Genomic DNA, 27062 nt, shown 5'->3' with positions numbered 1-27062 from the left:
AAAACTCTGCATACACCCCCAGAGGAGCACAGTTTACTGCTCACCCCTACTCAGGACTTACTTACTGACTACTGGAGTCTGAAACCAGCCCATGGATTTGGGGTTCTATGTAGTACAACTATCAGGGTAAGATTTAAGGCTGTGCGACTGCTGCAGCCACACTTGGCGCAGCAGTTTTCAGGCAACAATAAAAATGTCAATATACCTCTGATGTTTAATTTTTCTGCTGGAGAGAGATGGAGATTTGTCTAGCAGCAGGTATAACTCAGCATAAAGTAGCACAGAGAGTTTATATGAATGCTGCAAAGAAAGTATACCATGCAGATCACATAACTGAATTTTATGTGGATAGCTCAATTGGCTACTGCTTTTGTCTCAGAGATCTTTTTGTTACTTGCAGCGCTTGAGTTCAAATCCTAAAATAGCACAGCGTCCTATGAACTGTCATCAAAGAGCTGCATGTAAACTGCATAGTATACGTTAGAAAAGTATGTTTTCCCCCAGTCTTTCATTATTTTTTCTGAATGTTGCTAAAAAGCGTTTTTTGAGTAAAGATACATTATTTTTAGCAAAAGCAAACCCAAACCACAGTGGTGCGTTTTAAATCTTCACTTTTTGGTTCTCCAGACCAAGCACTCTTAAAATAAGCTACCTACTAGTATGGATGATGTGATTTCTACATTTTTTAATCCCATTGTCTTATGTCATATTTTCTGTAGACTGATTTATACACGTATCATTCACCGTCTCTGTATAATGTTTGTGTGTGATGTAAAGTGACCTGACGCCCTATACTGGTAGGAGTAGAACTTTAAAATAAATGAAATGTGTGTGGGAGAAGGACTATAAGTAGCATTTAAAAAAAACGAAATGTATACTAGAGAGGGCTATGGAGAGACGATTGGCACTGTTAGAGAGCGGTGGCGAGGAAATCCATGGAGAAGGAGGCCATTCTACAAAGATTGTTGCACACAGAGCCACCAGCGCTAAAGCCAGCCCTCCAATCTACTATGAACCAAAATAGTGTGCCTTTTTTGCCATAAGAGTGTGCTTGCCCTCTCTTTAACTCTACGTCTTTTGGAATACAGATTGTGAGTTTTGAAAAAAGAAAATGGCAAGGGCTAAATGCCCAATAGTATAAATTATACTGTAGCATTAATGAATTACTAATGTTTTTGTGGCTCCCTGAATGTAGAGCCTGATTCGCAAAGACATTTTCGCTATTTATTTTTTACTCACTCCGGACTTCTGAAATGTACTATTAGGTCAATTGTATTTATGGAAATCAGCTTTGTAAATTGCAGTGAGCAAATATTCTTAACACAGAATCGGTCAGTGTCTGCATTTCCATAACAACTGATGACTAGCATAAAAAATTATCAATAGGATCACTGAAGTTATGTGGCAGGGAGGACCAATTCTGAGGGAGGAAACGACATATTATGAGGCAAGAAATGAAAAATGTATGCGCTGTAATGTGTCACATTTTGTGGTTGTATTACACTATATCGGCAAAGGTTTCAACTTACTAGTATCGGTTTAACACATAACTAAAGCAATCACCAACTGAATGGTGACCAGTTACCTCTGAAAAGGGCCTTCCACTGTGCAGCAGCATGCATGGCAGCATTTTTAGTAAATTTTAATTACCTTCAGCTAGAAATCTTTTTTATTCATTTTATGTGCAAACGTGATTCCAGGTTCTAGGTTTTATCACTGCATTTTATTGGTATTCCATGCCATTATCCTGCAACTCGTAGCTGTTCCTTAAGACACTGAGACCATCTGGTATCATCTTGTCTATGTAACTAGGAGTGGCATTGCCCCGTTTCCCCGGCTGAGTTGCTAGTCCAATGGGGTCCATTATTTGGAAGATATACAACCCATGATCGACATTGATTTTTGGGAAGTTTTGTCATATTTTGTGAAAAAGCAAATCTATTATTGCGTTTCTGAAGTCTAGGTGGCTATTGATTGTCATTGTTTTCTTTGAGAAGGACTTCCACATTTATAAGGTTTGTACTGAGGAGGAGTTGCCGCCTTCTCCTGTACTTCTGAAATCAGGAAAAGTTAGCAGTGGTATCATTCTCCATAATTGACATTCAAGCTGAGAGTCTAAACCAGTGACTGCAAAATTATTGTAAGCAAGGTAGCTCATGTCCTGTCAGAAATATTTCATGGCTAATTATGGGATCTCTAATCTTTGCCCGGAACTACCTGACTTAAGAAATCTTTAAATAACATTGGAGTCATTTATAATAAAAAGTCAAATTATATCACCTAATAACTCAGAACAATGTGAACACTTCTGAAGAGATGTTTGAGCAATAGAGTGCATCTGTGTACTTGAAGCCGTTTGCTACGTGAGAAGAAATACATTATACCTGTATGTTGCCTAAGAGTCTGGGGTTGACAATTGTGAGACGTGATGATTGTGAATCTCGGGTTGTGGGTCTTTCTACAAGATCTGAAATAGTGACTGTAGGAAGGTAGAATCTTTCTGCATGTGTAACCTCACTTTTTGCCTGGTGTTAAGCTGGTTTTTGACTAGTCTGACTGGGATTCTGCTATTCAGGACCCCAGTATATCTGCTTTCTCCCTAAACTGTTATGTTATGTACTTCAGTACACTCCAGATTGGATACTGTGGTACCCTTGTCAGTTCCTAGTATATGGTACTCATGTACCGAGGCCATAGGTATCCCAGAGGCCTCCCATGGGCTGAAGCATGTATTATGCCACCCATGAGAGGCCATGCAAAATGGAACTACAGGCCTGCCATTGCAGCCTGTGTAAGATGGTGCATGCACCACTTACTTAAGATATAGGTTTATTATAACTAAGGGTCACTACACTTAAAACCTATCAATCACCCTTATAGCAGGCCTTATCAATCCTGAAGGCAGGGTGCTTGGTTTTAGGTGAGTGGGTGCCACTGCAGGAGCAGAACACCCTTGCAGCCTCGGGAGTCAATTCTCCCAGGTTGTTAGTGAAGCAGTCATTTATGGCATATATAGTGGCATTACGCAACCGCGTGATGACCAACCCTAAAACGGCTGAAAGTAAAGCTATCTTGTTTGGTGTCAAACAGTGTGGAATCATACCCCCACACCGATAATCTGTGTGGGAGGTATGATTCCACCTCTCAGAAGCGAACTTCGTTGGGTCCCTGATGTTCCGGCGTGAGAAGTTGGCCTGGCATATGATGTCCTCTATTCTAGTGGGCACCTTGCACCAGTCCAAACGACCTTTATTGATGGTAGGTTAAAGACAACCTTCATAGAAAGCTATCCTAGTGGTAACTGTGGAGAGCAGCCTTCAGGCTAAGTCTTGGAGGAATGTAAAGCAGCTTGTTTTACCAATCTATAATCTTGTGAATGACCAAATGACCTGAGAACCACACCAGGTATATATATATATGGCGGCGGCAGGCTTGCTGAAATAAACACGAAGGATTAAGCACTACAATTTGGGTCCGTTCTTTCGTCAGCGTGAGTGTGGGGCTGGGGCTGCTGCCTTAGCCGGTGACGAACTTTCGTTCATATATATATATATATATATATATATATATATATATATATATATATATATATATATATATATATATATATATATATATATATATATATATATATATATATATATAATATATGTATTTATTCTAAACACATCCCTCTAGTCCCTTTATGAGGCTAGAGGCAAAAGTACATTCAGTAAACTTGATTACACACAGTAAATTAGCACAATATACATTGAGCCCTAGGGGCGTACCAAACCATATATTAAGAAAGTGGTATAAGAACCACAACTTGCATAGACACAAGGCCTAGAGCCTTCAGAACCGCTGGGGCCACCAGAAACCACCCAAGGTAGTGACACAGGGGACCCACGTGGGACGTGTGCAGTGTGTGAACATAGCTGCGAATCACCATTAACTTCTATGGGAAAGTCGCAGTTGGAATTTTAAAGATAAAGGACACTTAGAGGAGGACTTTTGGCAAACCCCTTTAGACTTAAGGGGTTCTAGAGCCAACACCCACGGGAGCACCGCAGTACTCAAGTTACCTCACCCAGGGAAGCCGGGTGCATAGGTGTCTTTTGGTGTTGGTTTTCATTGTCGTTTTCAATGGTGATCTGCTGCAAAGTGCTGTTGCCGTCGTAGAGGAAAGTGTCAGGTGTGATCCAAGCCTGGATCGAAGATGAGAGGAACCTGAAAGCAGAGGGGACAGAGTCTGGGTCACTTGCCAGTGGCCAGGGGCATGACAGCCGAATGCCCACCCATGTTGGGTGATTTCAGGTAAAGAAGGTGGAGCTTGACTCTTCAGCCATGAGGACCAGGAAGTGTCAACGATGACCAGGATCTGGAATCGGGCTGTCCGACGAAGGATGTTGAGTGCTGCGGTTTCGGTTTCCAGATTGGACCCAACACGCATTGGCAACAGCAACCCATGCAGGAATAAAAGACATGCTTTGGTGTGGACCAGCAAGGTTTGAGGGACTCACTACTTGGTAAGGAGTCAGGGCATGTCTGAAGCAACCAGGGAAGCCCAAGGACAATCATGATAGCCTTCGTGGGGACCCACCAGTCGACGAACTAGGGATCGCGAAGGAGCCTCGCGCGGAAATGCAAGAAGCGGGCTTATGGAACACTCGTAGGCACACAATCTTCGGTGCAGATGGTGCTAGGGACAGGACTACAAGTAACCCAAAGCACAACTTCGGGTAAGTGTGCACGGTGTCCAGGGGTTCCGGTTCCACGTCACTCATGAGGGCTGCGGGTCTCAGCTTTGCTGGGGACTCGGGTCGGCCTTCGAGAAGTCTGGAAATTCTCTTCCTGGGCTGCAAATACTTCGAAGTTCGGCGGGAGCTTCGGAGATGCAGACCGGCAAATGCTTCATTGGTGTCTGCTTGAGCAGGGGAGTCACTCCTTGACCCCAAGGGAGATTCTTCCGTCCTCTAGTCTTTAGTAGAGAGTCAAAGTTCCAGGATTCAGTTTCAGAGTTTCGTCCAGGTGTAATCTAAAGTCCTGTTGCCGGGATTCCCTTACTTATACTAAGAAAGAGGGTTGGACATACTCTGGGGACCCACCTACGGGAGGGTCTGGAAAGAAGGGTGGCTACACCCATTTCCTTTGTCCAGTTTCGTGCCAGAGCAGGGGCTGGTAGCCCACCAATGCTGACTTCAGAGCACTCTCAGAGTGCATCCACCCAGCCCCAATACACTAAAGCCTGTCTGGGAGGTGGCTACACCTCCCTGTGATAGGAAACCTATTTTCCAGGCATCCCCTGCCGGAGTTTTGGTCTGCAGCAGAAGGCCAGACTCGTGTCTGTGGCTGCAGCATCCATTTTGTGATGCCAGGGCTCTTTTAAACTATTACTGGTTAGACTAGTGTGTACATGTCTCTCCCTTTAGGGTGGAGTTCTACCCCCACCGTCAGGACTGGCGAGGGGTAGGATTACAAAGTGTTTGACACCAAACACAACATGTTTCCATGCAGCCATTCCAAAGTTAGCAATTACCGCGAGGTTATAATTCACTTAAGATTATATGTTCTGGCTGCATCACAGAACAGCCTCATAGAATAGGCTCTGGAAGCTGCAGAAGGGCCCAGCTCCTGCATGGGCACCCTCTCACACAAAACCAAACACTCTGCCTTCAGGGTTGATAAAGCCTGCCATTGGAGTGACTGTTAGGTTTATATGTGCAGTGATTAAAGGTAGATATAGGTAACCTATATCGTAGTAAGGGGTGCATGCACCACCTTACCCAGGCTGCAGGGGCAGTCCTGTGGTTTCATTTTGGAAGGCTTCCCAAGGGTGGCATAATACATGCTGCAGCCCCTGGTAGGCCTCTGGGGTACCTATGCCCTTAGTACCTAGTGTACCATATACTAGGTACTCACAAGGGTACCCCAGTAACCAAACTGGAGTGTACCTATAGTACATGGAATCAATTTAGAGAGGAAGCAGCAAGGCTGTGACCCTGGATAGTCAAAAACCATCAAAACACCAGGAAAATAAGTGGGGGCAACCATGCAGTCAGATTCAACTTTCTTACACCCAGTACCAGCCATCTAGACCCAGGCAGCACAAAATGGTTGCTGCTGACACATTTCTGCCCTCCTGCTGCTGAGCCAAGCTCGAGCAGGACAAGGCAGAACAACAGGCATGCTGTTACATTGAATTTTGACCACCTTCCAGACAGGATTTAGTGTATAAGGTCTGGGGTGGATGTTTGCCAGGGACCGAAATTCTTCACGAGGGGCACATTTCATGTCCCTGTGCATAGTCCTGTTCAAACCAGTCCTGGGAGCCATTGGTTCCTGCTCTGGCACGAAACTGGACAAAGGACATGGGAGTAACCTCCCCACTGTCCATACCCTCCCCTGGGAAGGTCCTCTGTATCTTTCCAGCCCTCTTCCATGGGCACAAAAGGGCTTAACTGGCTGTAGGACCCTAGATCCGGCATGGACAAGATTCTGAACCAGAAACCACTGAACTTCGACCGTCTGGACCTTCTGAACCTTGCTGAACTTCATTTGGGCCCAACTTTTTCTCCCATTCCTTCCAAAGCAACGTCTGTGCCCATGCACCATACAGGGTATGTGCAGGACATGTGGAGCATCAAGAACAACCGAAGACATCTCCCTTGGACTGAAGGAGTCACTTCCCTGCAACCGCAGGTACCACATCAGGATTGGCCGGTCTGCTGCTCCTGAGCTCCTATGGACTCCAAAGGCACCAGCAACACAGGAGGTGGGTTCCTATGTCCCTCTCACTAGGGGTTTGAGATCAGAATCCCTCGTAGGGGCTGCAATACCCGTACACCCTCTGCACCGCATTCATTTGCAGTTGCATATGCTTGTTGGTGTTTCCCCAGTAAGTGCATTGGGTTCCTTGTAGCCCCAACTTCTGTCACCATTTCTTACAAAGAACTCCGGCCTCTTTGCACCGAGTGACCGTGGGCTGCTTCTTTGTGAAAGTGCTTGCGGTCCTCTTGCGACTCCTGTGCCTCTGGCCTGTGAGTCCATTTGAGGGTCAATGTTACTTTCTTTGGGCTTCCCTGGTTGCAACAGCCTTGCCCTGACTCCCTTGAATTCAGTCTCCTGGACCTTGCTGGTCCGAACCATAACGTTTCTTGAGTTTCTGTGTGGGTTGCCATTGCGAAGGCTTTTTGGTGCTTTCGCCGGACAGCAACCACTCAGCATTCGACATCCTTCGTGGGACAGCTTGGCTCCTGGTTGTCCTCGACATCTCCTGGTCCCCATGGCAGCAGAGTCAAGTACCCCCTCAACGGACATGAAACACCCAACATCGGTGGGCATTCGATTACCGAGCCCCTGGTCACTCCTGAGTGACCCAGGCTCTGACCACTCTGCTTTCAGGTACCCTTCAACAGGAATCCACCTTTCCAACTGACACTTTTCTTCCTGTGGCTCTTGTTCGAAGTTTCCTATTGAGATTGGCGGCTGTTTCTGATGCCACTTCGGACCTATGCACCCGGCTTCCCTGGGATAGGTAACTCTGGTACTATGGTATCCATGGGTGGGGTGGCTCTCCAACCTCCTAACTTCCACAGAATTACTTCGAAGTCCATTGGGAAGGGTCCTTGAACTTTAAAACTTCAACCGCGACTTCCCCATAGAATTGTATGGAGCACTCGGTTGTGTTCGCACACTGTACCCGTCCTCAGTGGGGTCCCTACTTACTCACCTTGGGTGGTTCCTTGGGGTCCCAGTGATTCTACATCCTCTAGACACCGTCTTGACTCAAGTTGTCGATCTTATACCCCTATTTTAGTATATGGTCTGGTCCCCCCCCTGGAACACACTGTGTATTAGTGCTATTTACTATTGTTTCTGTGCTAAAGTATTGTGTGCTTTGTGAATATATTAGTGTAGAAGATACTGTGTTGTACTAGAGAGTGTTATATTAATAAATACATATTTGTATAACTACTCTGTAGTTCTCCTTTCATTTAACCAATACTATAAGGTTGCATTCTGGTAAAACAAGCTGCTTAACATTCCTTCAAGACCAAGCCTACCAAGCCCACAGCTACTACTTGGGTAGCTTTCTAAGGTTATATTTGCCCTCTTAAATAACCATAAGGTTTATTTGGGATGGTGCAAGATGCCCACTTAAGTTAGTGGACAGCATATACCAGGACAACTTCTCACAGTGACTTAACAAGCCCTAATTCTTTTACTTCAACCTATTGTATTAGAAACAGAGTAGACACTCATTTGGCACCAGTCATTGTTGATGCTAGGATAACCCTGTTTCCCAAAATTCACAATTTGTTGACATTCCCCATATCAGTAATATCTGGTGTTGGTTTCAACCATGAGAATTCTGAGTTAATAAGGACCGCTGCTTTTGTTCCACTGTTCCCAAGAATATAAACAAAAATAATGCTGCTCTGAAAGGCAATCAGCAAACAAACAATGAGGAGTGCACACAGTTTATTCACATACACACTCACTCACCCATACATCACTGACACACCGACTCACTAGCCCACACAGCCAAACATTCAGTCACTCACTCACTCACTAACTCACACACACACTCACTCACTCACACAGCCACTCATTCACCCATAGAACCACTTACACACCCCTAGAGCTACTTAGATACCTACTCACACATGGATACACACAGTCAAACAGCCATAATGTGTGTTTCAAACAGTAATAGTTAGTAGGGGTACACAGACTATATTCAGTTAACTTTTGTAGTATCTTATAATATATCTATAACATTCAGAAACGTTTAGAAAATACTTTCATTCACTGGATGATGTAATCAGTGATGTCATCAATGATGTAATTTGAGATGTCATTAGTGATGCACTGACCATGACATGAGTGATTGTTAGAAATGGGGGTCTCTAGTTGGCAAAGGTGTGTACCTCTGTCCAAATAGGGACCCTTCTTCCTCGTCAGTGTAAGGGGGATACACTTCTTAACACCATCGCTGCTGCAGCAATTCTCCTCATATGCTGACTCTTTTGTTTTCCCATTGTTCATGACGAGCTCAGCTCGTCATCAACACAGCTCAACCGTGCCTCATGATGAGCTGAGCTCATCATGAGCAGCGAAGGGGTTAAATAATACCTGCTCACCCCCTTGGTATCTTGGCACGAGTAGACAGGCCTATCTCAGAGGCAGTGTGTAAAGACTTTGTGCATGCATACAGTTACACAATGAAAACACAACAAATGGACACCACACCAGTTTAGAAGAATAAACAAAGCTTTATCTAAGCAACAAGACCCAAAACCAACAAAAATCCAGCATACAATACTATAAAAACAAGCATTGGAAATGCAATAGGTCTCGGATTTATTTAGTTAGAGCTAATGGCATTGTAAATGGCAATGTCTTTTAGCCATGTGTTATGGAGTGTATGCATGTGGTGTGTAATGGAATTATGTGGTTTGGATTGGAATTGTTCACCCTGCACACTCGCACACTGTTCACCCTGCACGCTCACACACTGTTCACCCTGCACCCTCACACACTGCTCACCCTGCACGCTCACACACTGCTCACCCTGCACGCTCACACACTGCACTCACTACTCTGCACTCACACCTCTGCACTCACTACTCTGCACTCACTACTCACTACTCTGCACTCACTACTCTGCACTCACTACTCACTACTCTGCACTCACTACTCTGCACTCAGCACTCACTACTCTGCACTCACTACTCTGCACTCAGCACTCACTACTCTGCACTCACTACTCTGCACTCACTACTCTGCACTCACTACTCACTACTCTGCACTCACTACTCTGCACTCACTACTCACTACTCTACACTCACTACTCACTACTCACTACTCTGCACTCACTACTCTGCACTCACTACTCTGCACTCACAACTCACTTCTCTGCGCTCACTACTCTGCACTCACTACTCACTACTCACTACTCTGCACTCACTACTCTGCACTCACTACTCACTACTCTGCACTCACTACTCTGCACTCACTACTCTGCACTCACTACTCACTACTCTGCACTCACTACTCACTACTCTGCACTCACTACTTACTACTCTGCACTCACTACTCTGCACTCACTACTCACTACTCTGGACTCACTACTCTGCACTCACCACTCTGCACTCACTACTCTGCACTCACTACTCTGCACTCACTACTCTGCACTCAGCACTCACTACTCTGCACTCACTACTCTGTACTCACTACTCTGCACTCACTACTCTGCACTCACTACTCTCGACTCACTAATGCATGGTTAAATAATACGTGATTAAAAAGAACCCATTTCATTTAAATGACCAAAATGTGCGCTTAAGTCTCGAGTGCAGTGTCAAGTGATAGCATGTCTCCTAATTTAGTGCCAGCTTTCTTACCTTACTATTTGGCAATGATTCAGACTTCCTGTTCTCATTTGTTTGTTATGCTGTTAGACTAGGTTTTGCTTGTTGTGCTGTTAGACTAGGTTTTGTTTGTTGTGCTGTTAGACTAGGTTTTGCAACATTTGGCACCATCACTCGCATTGTTCACATCGTGGCTCATCTTTATATTTAAACGTGTGCTGAAGGATAATTTTCCTACCCATGAGTTGCAACAAAGTCCGGGAAGCTTTGGAAGTGCTCTCTCGCCCAAAGAGACACCCATTTCTCAGCGCTGGTCCATTTAAACAGTGGATTAAAATAACTGCCACGGCTCCTGCTAAATTCAGGAATAGTTTGCAAGGCGCTTTAGCGAACATTCAAATGGTGACAGTATTGAGCAGGGATGGTTCCCCTCCGATGTGCGCATTGACATCCTTTTCAATAATTCCTCTTTCCTCCCTCCCTGGAAGCAGTGCTGCTCATGCGAGGAATAGTGTTAACTCTGTTACATCAACCAGTTACGGATCGAGTAGTAGGGGACAAGGTGCAGGATACATGAGGGAGATAAGGGCATGTATTTACAGGTTACATATCCAAATACTCATGACACAATAACATATTACAGATTACATTTACAAATGTTCAAGACAAGGCTCCAAGTTTCTGATGGGGTAACTAGATAATCAGAAAGAAGGCATCCTTCTACACCCTAAACCCTACACCCCAACTTCTGCCTCTACCTGGGCCATCCACTTCTGTGCTGCAGGTTATATGATAGTCGAGTAATGTGCGTGCACCTTGCTGGTTCTTAATGTCATACACGTATGTGTAGCCAAAGCAACTAAAATCTATTCCATTTCATAGCGCTCTGAAGAGCTGGTAATGAGGTGAGGCGCTCTGTGATGAGCTATCCGTAGCTCTCCTCTGTCATGTCCATGATGGGAGTAGGTGTCATGGTGGGGGCATCCAAGTACACGTACAGCCGTATTTGTCTGAAAGGTTCTCACTTGTGACACTTTTAGTGTGCCCCCTCTCTCTGTAGCATGTTTGCATTCATGTTTTAACTGTACTTCTAAAAAGGATAACATGGAAGCAATGTTTAGATTGCTAAATATGCCCGGGCTGTTTTGTGGCCCCATTTCTAGTGAAACATCTTTATCCAGGCCTCATTTTTTCTCCAACAGATCATTGCATTTTGGGACTGGCAGTTTTATATTTAAAATTGTAAAGATGGGCTTCAAAATCCCAACTTGCAAAGTGTTTTTCGCTAAAAGGCCAGGATAGGTTTGAGACCCACTGCCAGCAAAGGATGATGAAACAAAATATAAGGCAGAAATAATCATCGATTTTTGTCAACATTCCTTTGAAGCCCTCATAAGTCCCTTACACTTTTTGGTTAACTAGATTAAAATTATTTTTCAATTTCAAACCTAAGATTCATTTTAGGAAAGACGGAAGCCACCATGCGCGCACACAGAGCTGAAGAAAAATAAAAGCACAGCAGTGAACACGCTACAAGCATCTGCCTTCAATTACCAGCACCTCTGACAGCTGGTAATTGAGAATTTATGGCATTCTCCTGGACGGGGAGACAGCATGCGCGCACACACAGCTCAAGAAAACTACAGAGTCGTGAATGCGCGAACGGACCCTGACATCTGGTAATTGGGAATTTATGGCATTCTCATGCGCGTGTTAGCACGGAATATGCAGAAAGTGGAGAGAGCAAAATTCCTAGGGCCTATTGCGTGAAGCCTTACAAAAACACAGCCGTGAGAGGACCAATTGCCATGCAGATGGCATACAACACCACGAAAAATTCTCGCGCACTAAGGAATTTTTTTCGGAGCATTTTCTGAGCCCCCTAACAAAACGGCTCGGAAGCTCCGCCCACACTTTGTGTGGGGCATAGGCCAAGCCCTAATAACCTTTAAATTGCAGAAATAACATGAAAAACACAGTTCTTCCAACTCCGTAGCTCCTTTGCGGGCTACCGAAATACTGATCAGAACAGAGTCTAACAATTCCAGTCACCCGCGTCTGTACGGGTAAGCAAAAGCGTCAAAAGCGTACCTTTCTTGTTGCGGCTGATGCAATGGTACGAGCTGGTTAGGGCCAACCATCGCGGTTGCGATGTGAGATGGAAGCGTTGCAGCGGGCAGTGTCCTTACGACTCAGTGCAAGCAGTGGCTTGTTGACAGACTCATTGAGACCAAGGCTTGCATTGTAGGTGAGGTGGTGCTCGATGCAGTGCTGGCAGGTCATGGTGCGACAACAGAGCCAGTTGATGTTGGAGTAGGGCAGCAATGGAGACAGTGACATCTGTGCAGCGTGTAGCAAAGCAGTGCGGATTGCGATGCCCACAGGATGTGGTGCAACAAGCGGCTCGTAGACGGAGTCGGTGAGAACAGGGTTGCGTTGCAAAGCAAGGTGGTGCTCTCTGTGGTGCCTGCATTACACAGAGTCTGTGACGGATTCGATGACAGAGCGGATTTCCCTTTTCTTCTGCGATGACTGGAACCAGCGGAATCTGAGACGGTGCCCAGAAGGATTGCTGTTTCTGAGACCTCTTGAACAGGGGGCAAACTCTACTTCAGGCCCTTGGAGATACATTATCAAGTAGAATACACACACAGTTCCGCTCCTTGGCAGAAACACCCACTGCCGGCCAACCCCAGATAGCACACCGCAAAGGGGCCGTACTCCCCCTCCAGTTTCTCCAGTTCTTCTACTTGGCAGAGGTTCCACTTGAAGTCCAAAAGTGATCTAAAGTTTTGGAGTCTGGACCCCAATATTTATACAGCAGAAACCTTTGTTTTCTGAAGGTAGAGAGTGTCTGTGCCCAGCCAAAACCAGTTTTGTCCTCACTAGTGCAGCTTCGTGGCAGGAAGTGGAGGCAGCTTTGTGGACCGCTGACCAGGCCCATTCAGGTGAAAGGAAATCTCCTCCCCCTACTCTAAATACAGCCCATATCTATTCAGCCCAGCCCTGACTCATCCAGACTCTCTGGTGCCACTGCACCTTTCCAGCCCCTGTCACTCCAAAGCCAGACAGTCAATGGACATCTTGTCAGAGGCACACTGGATGGCTAAGCAAGAAAATACATACTTTCTAAAAGTGGTATTTTAAACAGAGAATGTAAAAATCACCCTCACTAAAAAATGTTTTTTAACATTCTGAGTTCAGGCGTACTTAACGTTATTTTCCTACCTTGTTCCCAGGGGTAGCAATGTTTATAAGATGTCATAAGCAAACTTCCCATTCTATCCTATTGGAACAGGTAGCCTTGTAATAGTGAAAAACTAAATTGGAAGTATTTCACTATCAGGACATGCTACACACACCAGGGCATGGCCTACCATTCACTTACACTGCACCCTGCCCACAGGGGTATCTTGGGCGTACTTTAGGGGTGACTAACAAGTAAGAAAAGGGAAGGTGTAAGGCCTGACAAGTGGGTACACTTGCCAAGTCAACATGCCAGTACAAGACTGCACACAGGCTCCGCAATGGCAGGCCTGCGTTACATTTGCAGGCTGCTTATGTGGGTGGCACAGTCATTGCTGCAGCCCACTAGCAGCATTTGATTTACAGGCCCTGGGCACACACAGTGCACTGTACTAGGGATAGACTAGTAAATCAGATATGCGAATCATGAAATCACCAATCCATAACTGTAATTTATAGGGCGAGCATATGCACTTCAGCACTGATGAGCAGTAGTAAAGTGCCCAGAGTCATAAAACCAACAAAAACAGGTCAGAAACAGAAGGCAAAAAAGCAAAAAGTCTAGGGATAAACCCGCTGGACAAGCCAGGTCTACCAGTGATGTAATATGTGAGGTCATAAGCAGTGCATTTCCAGGGTTGTAAGTTATTGTTAGTTCAGGTAAATATAACTGATGAATTTCTATGGTTTTGTACGAGTGACATGTGAGCCTAACTATATCATTCCTGTAACCTTTGTTTTTTCAGTGAATCTCTATGTTTTTTAATGTTATTTCCTAACTGTAACCTGTAATCTTTGAGAGTGTGTGTGTTTGAGTGAGTGCATGAGTGTCTCATAGGTTGTATGAGTGGGTGTTTAAGTGTCTGAGTGGGTGTATTAGTGGGTGTGTAAGTGTATGAGTGTGTGTATGAGTGGGTGCATGAGTGACTTAGAGGGTCTGTGAGTGGGTGGGAGAGTGTCTGAGTGGGTTTGCAATTGTCTCCATTAGTGTGTTAGTCTATGAATAAGTGTCTGAGAAGGTTTGTGGGTGGGTGCGTGAGTCTCTGAGTGGGTCTGTGAATGAGTGAATGAGTGCGAGTCTCTGAGTGGGTCTGTGAGTGGGTGCGTGATCCTCTGAGTCGGTCTGTGAGTCAGTGCATGAGTCTCTGAGTAGGTCTGTGAGTGGGTGAGAGTATGAGTGATTCTGTAAGTGGATACATGAGTGTCTGACTGGGTCTGCATGGGGGTGTACATGTCTGAGTTCATCTGTGAGGGAGTACATGTGAGTCTGAATGGGTCTGTGAGTGGCTGTGAGAGTGTCTAAGTTGTTTTGTGAGTAGGTGCATGAGTGCCTGAGTAGGTTCCTGTCGTTTATTGCTCGTTTTATGCGTTTTTCTGTTCATTTCTGACCTTTATTTTGCCTCTTTCTGCCCGTTTCTGATCTCTATTTTACCTCTTTCTGCCTGTTTCTGACCTCTTTTTTGCTTCTTTCTGCCCGTTTCTGATCCCTATTTTGCCTCTTTCTACTAGTTGCTGGAATTTATTTAGACTCTTTCTGCTCATTTCTGATCTCTTTTTTGCCTCATTTTGCTCTTTTCTGGCATTTATCATGCCTTTTTCTGCTTGTTGCTGACCTCTATTTTGCCTCTTTCTCCTTATTTCTTACCTTTATTTTGCCTGTCTCTGATGGTTTCCGACCTTTATTCTGCCTCTTTCTGCTGGTTTCTCACCTTTATTCTGTTTCTTTCTACTCATTTCTCAACCTTTATCTTGCCTCTTTCTGATCTTTGTTGACCTTTATTCTGCCTCTTTATGTTAATTTCTGACATTTTTCTTGATCTTTCTGTTAGTTTCTCACCTTTATCTTGCCTGTTTCTGCTCATTGCTGACCTTTATTCTATCTCTTTCTCCTTGTTTATTACCTTTATTTTGCCATTTTCTGTGGGGGAGCTTCAAGGCCCAGCGGTCCCTGCCGATTCCTGACCTCTTGCAGGAGCTGGCATTGCTCTCACAGACAGGGATAGGCTAAACATGTAGATCCCTGTCTGTGAGAGCAATGGTTTTGTCTGTTTCCCAACCAGCTTGACAGCGGTCAGGGAACCAGACAAAACCTCCACTTCCAACAAGCAAGAGCATTTTGTTAACTCCCGCTTGCTGGAAGCAGAGTCTTTGTTCTGACTTGGCAGGAGCTGTCAAAGCTCCCACCAAGCACAGAAAACATCTATGTCCCGGGGGTGGGCACCCCAGGACACAGCAAGAGTTATCTCTGGGGGGTAGCAGTCTCCAGGGTCATTATTGACTCCAGGAGGGGGACTGCGCTGCCCCCTTCTTTTCGCTTTCATGGGCCTGACCTGGGGAGGTGGCGGTCCCCGGAGCAGAGAACGGCCCAGAAGGGGGGTCACGCTGTCACCCTCCTTCTTTAAATATAAGGAAGCCCCAGGAAGGTGGAGGTACCTTGGGGGTGGGGGCAGCGGTCTGTGCACCCGCCTGCTCCATATTTACGTTAGCTACTGAAAGGCGTTGGTCCCTGGCTGGGGGGGCTGCAGAGCCCCCTTATCCATTTTATTTTAACCCTGGGAGGTGGTGATCCCTGGGACTCAGGAGGGTCCGTGAGGCCCCACAAGCATTTAATATGTAGCCCCAGGGAGGTGCTGGTACCGGGGACCCTGGAGGTCTGCATGCCCCACTTGCTCATTGAAATTTGCCCTGGGAGGTGGTGATCCTCGGGGCATTTAGAAACCTTTGGAGGGGTGCCCCGTGCGCCCCCCTCGATTTTTCATTAAAGCTGCATGCCCTCGGGACCTGGACCACCCGGGGGCTAAAATGAAAACAAACGCTACAGTGTTTTTATTTTACAATTTAGCAAATATGAACATAAAATAAATTATAAAATACATTTTAACAAAAGTGCAGTCAAGCCTGCAAAATACCACATGCCCCTTTAAAAATAATAAACACATTTTTAAAAAGTATGTAATTTTTTTCCCCATAAAATATTTCCGAAAAATGAAATTAATAACTTGGAAACTACTTATCATAATTTATACATATCTCAACAAATTATAAAACTTTGAAACAAACAAATGACAATTTATTCAATTAGCATAAGTGAATACATTGTTTTTTAAACGTACCCACTGAATGCCACAATAAACCCCAGAACCAGAATTTATAATATAATGGAATGTACTATACAATTTCATAAAAAACAAATAAAATATATAAAATAATCAACAAGTAATTAACATATTCCACCCAAAACACCAAAAAAAACATCAACGAAATATAAATATTTAATACATAGTTAAAATATCCGTTAATCCTTACAAAGTAAATACAAATGATAAAACATAATTGACAAATGATTAACAGAAATTAATACAAAAGGTACAAAGAACAGTTCCCACCGAATCCACCAACAAACCCAACCCAATAAACAGCAATGATAAAAAAAATGAAAATCCAATAACATGTAATAAAATATAAAAAGTCAATCACCATAATGAAAAGCTATATTAAAGTAGGCAATATTTTAAATATTATTTGAACTGTAAAACTGTTGAAAATAACATACTTAATTTTGATATTATGTTCAGAGCACTTAATTTATTAGTGCAACAAAACAAGCAAGAAGGGTCAAGCATGTACAGAAAATCAGATCATCTGCAAAACTTTAAGCTGGAAGAACCTGTTCATCCCAAGTTCAAAACCTTTTCTACGACAGATAATTGTATTCACACTAAAGTCATGGATTGCCTTAAAAACGTTGACCTCAATATGCCAGCTCAGTATGAAACACTTGGTTCGATGATATTCTAGTTCAGGGTGGCTTGGTGCACATAGGCCTCTACCAAGTTGCTCTGGTTTGAAACCCTATTGGTCGCCATAGTTTGAAAGGTAGACAAGATAGAATAATTAGAGATTTCTTGCAGGAACTTTTTTTTTAACATCTTTATTTGATTTAATTTTCAACAGAGAATCCTGTTCTTTCAGCAAGTTAAGGACACTTTAGCTGGCCACATCATACATATCAGGAAAGTTAGTACAATCAAAAACAAACATCTAATACAGTAATAAGACAGCAAATACATTGTCCCTGGAAGCATACCCAGAAGCATATGCCAGGATAAACAATAGGCAGTTTCGTCATTTTCCAAATGGCTGGGGTCGGATCAGCCAGTACTTTCACTGATTATAATCAATGTCAACTCTGGCAAACAGTAATTGTTTTTACAGCAGGCTACGTCGGCTGGGTCAATCATAGTACAGTACACAATAGTAAAAACAAACACATTTCACATCTCAGCATCAGTAAAAAAAACTTTTCAGCAGTTTTACAACTCTTTCTTCATGCAATACCTTGGTTGTATAACTATCTGGAGCATAAAATAACAACACCTTTTGACTCTCAGTAGAATAGGCATAGATGGAGCAATGACAACGGTTTGACCGAGGGGTACAAGTGCATGGGTGGTCTTGTCCAAGTTGCTAGCCAGATAATAAAGCAGGGGGGAAACCAGCTGAGGATACAAACCTAACTACCTAAAGATAGAGGAGGGAAAGGGAAGAAAAGAGAGGGAGGAAAATAGACCCATAGCGATATTACGAGAGGTGTCTTGTCACCCTAACATACTATTTCTAGTGGTGAACATAATGCTTGTGCCCTGCTAAGGATAAGACTCTTCCAGGTCCCAAATCTGTGAGGGGTCCCCACCATGTACATGTCATATCCCAGGAAAGTGTAGTTAGTTTATAGTGGTCATTAGCAGACCTATGGTAGAGGACAGAAGTGAATACCTCAATCTTTATATACCCAGTTTGTAGTCAAACTGTCCTAACTGCCCTCTGGGTTCAAACCACAAGGTTAGTCTAATGCACATCAGCCAAGCAAACGCCACATATGTCAACACATAGCAGTTAGTCCCAGTCCTCTGCAGTGGCGGCTAGTTACTTTTGAAAGTGATGCATCATAGAAGTTAGGAATGACTTTTAAACACTGAAGAGCAGATTCACAAGCCCATTGCGCCTCTTTTACGCTGCTGTTGTGTCACTTTTGTGACGCAGCTGCGGGGCAAAAGATGCGCCATGGTGCCGGGTATTTACAACGTGGCGCATCTCTGAGATGCGTCACGTTGTAAAGCCTTGTGCCACATGAAACCTGCGTCAGGTTTCATGAAAAGTGACTCAGTGAAATCTACAAGATTTCACTGAGTCACTTTACCAACGCTTGAAGCAGGCGTAAGGCTTGATGCACCACATTACAGAAAGGGCAAGTTGGAAAAGTGCTGGAGTTGCGTACCGCTTGGTACACAACTTCAGCACTGTGCCAACTTCACACTCTAGATGCAACACGCATCTGTTTATTCCTGCGCTCGTCTGTTTATGGATCATAGTCTATACCAACTCCAGTTCCTTGTTAGATCCCAGGAGCCTGTTTTCAATATTCACACAGAAAGATGTTTCTACTGAAGTTATGGAGATGTAACCTAAGTTGCACTAATTGTGAGGCTAACCATTATTATTCAACATGTGGTAAGTAAAGCCCCCTGATTCTGTGGATGCATGTACTTTAGACATTTTAAGCCTGTTTTCTGCCGTACCAGACACACAATTTTCCAACTGCTGAATTGTTTTCTACAAATTGGGCAGAACATGAAGTGGTAGCATTGGAAAAATAGTTCAGAAGGGGCATACTGTTCATTTTAAACTTTTGGACTTTACCCCAAGTGACTAGAGGATTGTGACAATTGGGCACATTCATTCTTTATCCTTTCATATAGTGGGTCTAGTTAAACCTGTATCACGTTTTGGAGCCTTGTTGTTGGACTTGGCACTTTCTGCAGGGTCATTCCTAAACTTTTAACCTACATCCTCATGTTTTCTATACCCATTTTTGTTTGTTTTGATATCTCTGCACACTTTACCAGTGCTAAACAGTGCTTATGCGCTCGCTCCTTAGAACATGGTAGAGTTGGTTTATACCCAATTGGCATATGTATTTACTGATAAGTCCCAAGTAAAGTGGTAATACATGTTCCCAGGGCCTGTGAGTTATATGCTACTAGTGGACCTTTAGCACTGATTGTGCCCCCCACTTCAGTAGCCCATTGCAGACTCTGTGTGCAGTTTCAAACTGACATTTCGACCAGGCGATATAAACCTCTTGCTGGGCCCACACCTTCCTTTTTAATACATATAAGTCACATTGTGGGTAGGCTCTGGACAGCCCAGAGGGCAGGGTGCAGGGTATTTAAAAAGTTGGACATGTACTTTTAAGTTTTACATATCCAGGTAGTGCAAAACTCTTAAATGTGTTTTTTCACAACTGCAAGGCCTACCTCTACAACTGGATAACATTGGGATAATCTTTTACATTTACTAAGCTGTAACTTCCAATTTGGAACAAGTTAGCGTCTCATGTTTGGTGTTTTTAGAATTGTAATGAAAAATCCTCTCTGATGATAAAGTTGGATTTTAAATGGCAATTTTGAAAATACTGCTTTTAGAAAGTTGCAATTTTCCTGTCAAAGCCATTAATGACTGCAGCCTGGCCCTGGGCTGCATGACTGTGTGCAGCTGACAGTTGGGATTTGAGAATTCCTCCTAGGCCACTGCACACAATAGAGAGCATAGGTGCGCCTGGATGGGCAATCACTGGCAGGATGGGGCGGAGCTGGTTACAGCCCTACTGACACATGAATAGGCTATGTCCTTCCTTCACACAAAGGGCTGCATTCTCCCTGTAGTTTTTCTGGAGCCAGGGCAGAGAAGACAGGACACATGTACACTTCAAAGTGAAACCTCTAGAAGCTTCTCCCATGGCAAAAGAAGATCTAGGTATAAATATTTGACCTTAGACACCAACCCTTCAGTAAACCTCTGGACCGGTGGGCTCTGCCAGGAAGAAAGACTGCTCTGCTGCTGAAAGGACCGCCACTCTGCTGGACTGCTTCCTGCTGCCCGCTAGCCTGGGTGAGAAGAACTGGACCTGCATCCTTGAACCCAGAACCCCAGAGAGACTCCAAAGGCAAGTTAGCTGGACTCCTGATCAGAAGCCTCAGGGACAAAGCAGGCTTCCAACAACTTTGAACCCAGCACCTGGACTCTGCCATTTATAAGTCCTCCTCTGCCAAGTCATGCCATCCCTGTCCTGGACCCTTGGAAAGTGACCCTGAAAGTGACCTGCCAGCCCAATTGTGGATCCAGGAGAACTGGCACATCTCCTCTGCTGTGTGGCACAACCCTGAGCAGAACCAGCATATCAGATCTGCTGTGAGAACTGTCCCAGCTTTAGGACTTTGCATCGACCGCTCAGCCTGCATCAAAACCACCACTGGGTAACACATCCCAAAAGCAGAGCGTCGCATCGCAAATCTCTCATCGATAGCAGCCTCGATGACTATGCAGGTATTCACAACCAAAAAACAACAGGTGATGGACAGAATGCAGAACAATGTCATACATTCCCCCAGTACAGAGATCTGGGCCTAAATCCATCGTTTATTTACTCGCCATGCCATTTCAGTTTGAACCCAGCCATATACAAATCAGTCTTGACCCTGTGCCCCATGGGAACAGTCCAGCCCGAACTGCCAAGCCAGGTCCTCCCTGGACTGGAAACAAGCATCCAAGGACCGGTTTCGGGCTTTCAGCCCTCATCTGCCTGGATAGCTTGATTCCAGTGGCATGGAGAGCACGGGACTCACGTCTGAGCATACCCGTCTCACTCGGGGTGACAAATGCAAAAAACAACAGGTGATGGACAGAATGCAGAACAATGTCATACATTCACCCCAGTACAGAGATCTGGGCCTAAATCCATTGTTTTTTTGCTCGCCATGCCATTCCAGTTTGAACCCAGCCATATGCAAATCAGTCTTGACCCTGTGCCCCATGGGAACAGTCAAGCCCGAACTGCCAAGCCAGGTCCTCCCTGGACTGGAAACAAGCATCCAAGGACCGGTTTCGGGCTTTCAGCCCTCATCAGCCTGGATAGCTTGATTCCAGTGGCATGGAGAGCACGAGACTCAGGTCTGAGCATACCCATCTCACTCGGGGTGACAATTGCAAAAAACAACAGGTGATGGACAGAATGCAGAACAATGTCATACATTCACCCCAGTACAGAGATCTGGGCCTAAATCCATTGTTTTTTTGCTCGCAATGCCATTCCAGTTTGAACCCAGCCATATGCAAATCAGTCTTGACCCTGTGCCCCATGGGAACTGTCCAGCCCGAACTGCCAAGCCAGGTCCTCCCTGGACTGGAAACAAGCATCCAAGGACCGGTTTCAGGCTTTCAGCCCTCATCAGCCTGGATAGCTTGATTCCAGTGGCATGGAAAGCACGGGACTCACGTCTGAGCCTACCCGTCTCACTCGGGGTGACAATTGCAAAAAACATGAGCTGATGGACAGAATGCAGAACAATGTCATACATTCACCCCAGTACAGAGATCTGCGCCTAAATCCATAGTTTTTTTGCTCGCCATGCCATTCCAGTTTGAACCCAGCCATATGCAAATCAGTCTTGACCCTGTGCCCCAGGGGAACAGTCCAGCCTGAACTGCCAAACCAGGTCCTCCCTGGACTGGAAACAAGCATCCAAGGACCGGTTTCGGGCTTTCAGCCCTCATCAGCCTAGATAGCTTGATTCCAGTGGCATGGAGTGCACGGGACTCACGTCTGAGCATACCCGTCTCACTCGGGGTTCCCATGAGGCACAGGGTCAGACTGATTTGCATATGGCCATGTCTGAACTGGGGTGGCTGAGTGAGCTAAAGAACGGTGATGGATTAAACCCAGATCAGTTGACTGGGGGTGAGTGTTTGTATTGTCAACACTCCGTCCATCATCCCCTTTGGTTTTTCTTTGTTCTCCCTAAGTTGGCAGGTTATGCTCAGACATGCGTCCCTTGCTCACTTTGCCACTGGATTCAAGCAAGCCCGGCTGAAGACGGCTGTAATGCGAGAAACCGGCCCTGGGAAGCTTGATTCCGGTCTAGGGAAGACATGGCTTGGCAGTTCGGGCTGGACTGTTCCCATGAGGCAGAGGGTCAGACTGATTTGCATATGGCCATGTCTGAACTGGGGTGGCGGAGTGAGCTAAAGAACAGTGATGGATTAAACCCAGATCAGTTGACTGGGGGTGGGTGTTTGTATTGTCAATGCTCCGTACATCATCTCCTTTTGTTTTTCTATGCAGGTATTCACTTCACAGCCTCACAGCTCCTTCAACTCACACATTGCCTCGATAGCATGACGCATCCCCAATACTATACTTTGTATCGCAAACCCTCATCACTGAGATCCTCCATGACGACACAGGACCTCACCTCGCAGCTCCTCAGAACCGATGCATCACCTCGAATGAGCGATGCATCCTCAACGCTGGACCTCGCAATGATTCGCAACCAGGATTTAAGGTGCTCTTGTTCAGCAGGCCTAACTGCATCCCTGTAGGCAGCCCACACTCCATCACTGCTGGTCTGAACTTGTACTTTGGTCCGGTTAGGCATGGCCAGATACCCACAGTTGGCACCTTGTGCTTTTTGGCACTATTTTTACTGAAATATTTAAATGTGAATATCTCTGAGTCAACTGCTTGCATTTTTTGTTATTTTGGTAGTGATTAATTTATTACATTTTGTTCTGTTTTTGTAAATTGGTGTGGGACTTTTCTTGCATTGTGTTTTCACTACAGTTTGAAGTGCTGCATAAATACTTTATAAGTTGCCTCTAAGTTAAGCCTGACTGCTCTGTGCCATACTACCACAGGACTCAGCACAGGTAAATTTGTGATTTGCTTGTGCCTCACCATTACAAGGATTGTGGTTGTTTTTTGAGTAGGGTCCACCCCCTCAACCAGTAACCAAATTTTCCTTACCTGTGTTTAAGCTTCTGTCTAGGTTTTCAAATTGTGGGTAACTCGGTGAAGTTGTGGGTTTCCAAGTGATTCTCGTGTCATTATAGCGGTGAGATGGAGTGCCTCACATTTGTCGCAGTTTATCCAGTAGTCAGAACGTGTGGATAGCTCTGAGATCATCAAATTTATCAGCACCATAATTGGATTACTCAGATCTGCAATAATGACTAAGAAGTTGTCAGCATAGTTCAAAGGTTTGCGTTCCTCACTTCGAGTTTGTATACCTTTGACCCTGGACTCCTTGCATATTGCTGCTGCCAGTGGTTCCAGTTGGTGATTCTTTTAAGTCAATAATTATGTGGAACACCTAATTGGCTGGCAAGAGATTTTCTTTAACTAAATATCTTTCTTAGAGATTTTATTTCCACCAATAGAAAGCAAAATATGAGCGACACATTAAAACATATCTATTAATACCATGTTAGAGTCCCCCGCCAGGACAAGAGGTTTTTCGGCATTCTATTCCATTAAAGATGATAAACTAACTCTTCTAGAAAATAGCCAGAAAAGTTTTTCAGCACTCCAGATCTAGGAAAAAGATGCAAAGATTTTCACCAATTGGTTTTGACACTTGGGGCCAGATTTATCATAGCATTGGGTCACAAGGGGTCGTAAGAGCGACCCAACACTAAAGTCAGATTGTTCAAGTCATACAAGGCCATCTTGCATGGCCCTGCATGACTTGATACACCTGGAGTAATGCAAGGCAGCATAAATCGCTGACTTGCATTACTCTGCCCCAGGGAGGCAGAGGGGGTTGTACCCACACATCCACAGATGGATTTTGGTACATTCCCAGATCTACCAATAGTGGTACACCTGGGAATGCATCAACATGCTAGGCCTTCCCAGGGGAAGTGTAACTAGGAAAAACATTTTGATTTCTCCTTGTTTTTTCCCTTTCTACGTGCATTCTGTAGCACACATAGAAAGAGGAAAATGTCGCTGAGGATTGGTTTTGTGCAGGAAGGTGTGACACCATGACGCAAGGGTATGCCTGCATTGGGGCAAGGCAGCGCATTGTGCGGCAGCGCAAATAAAGGACAGGAATGCACCGTATAATGTTAAATAGGCACATTCCTGCCATTTCCTTTCACACAATGCAGCAAGGTGGATGGGTGTGTTTGCACTGCATGAAAGTATGATAAATCTGGGCCTTTGTGTCTGAACTCAACTGCATTTCAAGAAATTAAATTTGCTATACTTTTTCTAGATGACACCCTTCAGAATAATGTTCAGTCTATAACAATTGCAAGGATTCAGGGCCAAATATTTTGCTTTGCTCTTATTGATGATCAGTCTTCTTTCACAACAGCAATGCACAAATCTATTAAACCACTGAGAAAAATGCCTTTTTGAAATGGCAGGAGCAGCATCTGCAAATTAAGAGTAGTGACATTACACTCCCAAAATGATTTATCTATGAGACTGGATGAGAAAAAGGAAAGAAGATCATTAATATAAAGATTGAATAACACTGGAGTTTGGACACAAATTTGCTCAGATGCAACTGAGGACCTCAACTAGTTTAATGGGTTTGCCATTACGACTCATCTAATAGATGTTTCACCTCATAGATGAAAATGGGCTCCCATTTCATGCTACATTGTCTTAAGTTTGATAATTGTTATGCTATGAAAAGCACATATTAGGGCTGTAAGTTGAATATATAAAGGGGCGTTACTGAGGGACATGTATTTATACTCTGCATTTGCAGACTACAGAATTTAAATTAAAAGCACACCTACAAATGAGATATAGTCTTATCTGACCACATTGATTCTTCTAGGTCACCCAACAGGACTTTTACCACGTATGCTTTGCATTGCATTTCACAAATATATGAGGTGAAAGTTTGCAGCATTGCTCTAATTTCCTCCTACTGGTGTCCTTTTTGGGTCATTTCTAGAGACCACTTTAGCTCTCGTTTGGAAACAAACTTATTGCACACAATATATATTTGGAGTGGGACTCATTATTTTAAAATGTGCTCCTTCCCAGTACCCGCCTACTCCCACTCTACCTTCTCCATCCACTAATGCCTTAACAGGTGCCATCTTTAAAAGTTTTGATAAAACATTCTGAAATGACCACACATGTGTTTGTGTACTCATAAACAGTGGCCATTTTGTAATGCTTTTTCCTATACTTTAGGACAATATACATGGTGGGGTGGCTCGTCGTGCCTGTGTGTGCAGCTGGGCCATCCTGGAATCATTTTCTGAAGAATACAAAAATCATTACAAGTTGGCTGTTATGCATGCACACTTGTGCTCATATGACGGAAATCTTAGAATGTCTTTTGTTATTCTTTTTGAAAAGCTATTTAAAGATGGCCGTCATGCATGCACACACATGCATATGTATGCACAATCATGGTGGCCATCTTGAAATGTTTTTTCTTATGTTTTAGAAAAACATATTACTATATGCATTCGTAGTGTGTGCACACATGTGCACCCATCTTACAATGTTTTATGCCCAAAAAAGTCAAATATAAAAATAACTATAGCAAAGCAAATAGTATTGTGCCACCTGTAACAGAAAAGACCTACTGACTTTGTCAATGCTTGTTCCAATTGTGAATGATCTTTGACCCATGCAGTTTAAGGTGTGATTTTTTTCATTGCAGAATATCAATTAAATTATATGTATGTTGCTAAACTGGTGAAATGTTTAGCAAAAGCCACTCTTAGAGCCAGATGTACAAAGTGACGTTTTGGTCACAAACAACCTGATTCGCAGAATCGGGCTGTTTGCGAATTAATTTATTTTTCCCATGTACCAAGCCCTGTTTGCTTTTTGGTAACCCTTTTACGAACTCACGAATAGAATGTTTCAATTTGGTATCAGGAAGGGGTATGTTTAGGGTGTCCCTTCCTAATACCAATTCACAGTGGTATGTATGAATATTTTGCAACTGAAATGCGGTTATGAAACATTCACAGTTTACCACGAAATCCGAGCTGGTGGTAACCCATTCTCAAAGGAGAAGGAGTCCCCACAGGACCCCTTCACCTTTTTGAATGTTGTGGAACACATTTTTAAGAGCAGACAGTGGTCCTAAAGACCACTGCCTACTCTTGAAAAATGAACAGAAAACTTTTCAGTTTTATTTTTTAAATGCATCTTGTTTTCCTTAAAGGAAATAGGGCTGCATTTAAAAAAAATGCTTTATTGAAAAGCAATCCCAGACATGGTGGTCTGCTGATCCCAGCAGGCCACCATCCCTCTGATTTTAGCGATTCCCAACATTTCACAAACCGAGACCTATCCCATGAATAATATTGAGTTATGTCTATTTGTGACCCATTGGGAATCACAAAATGTGTCAAAGACACATTGGTACATTGAGTTTGCAAATACCAAATAGGGAACCACAGTAATTGAGCTATTTGGTAATTGCAAAAAGAAACCAATATACATTTGGCCCTTAGAAACGTATCACCTCTGCCAAAAAGATGCCATGCATAAAACCAGATTTCAAAGAAGTCATAAGTTACGGAACACATAGGGCCTGATGCACAAAGGTAAACTTAGACCTGAAGTCTAACTTTAGA

The sequence above is a fragment of the Lissotriton vulgaris genome, chromosome 6 (genome assembly GCF_964263255.1).
Source record: "Lissotriton vulgaris chromosome 6, aLisVul1.2, whole genome shotgun sequence".
NCBI lineage: Eukaryota > Metazoa > Chordata > Amphibia > Caudata > Salamandridae > Lissotriton > Lissotriton vulgaris.
This window is presented reverse-complemented; position numbering follows the sequence as displayed.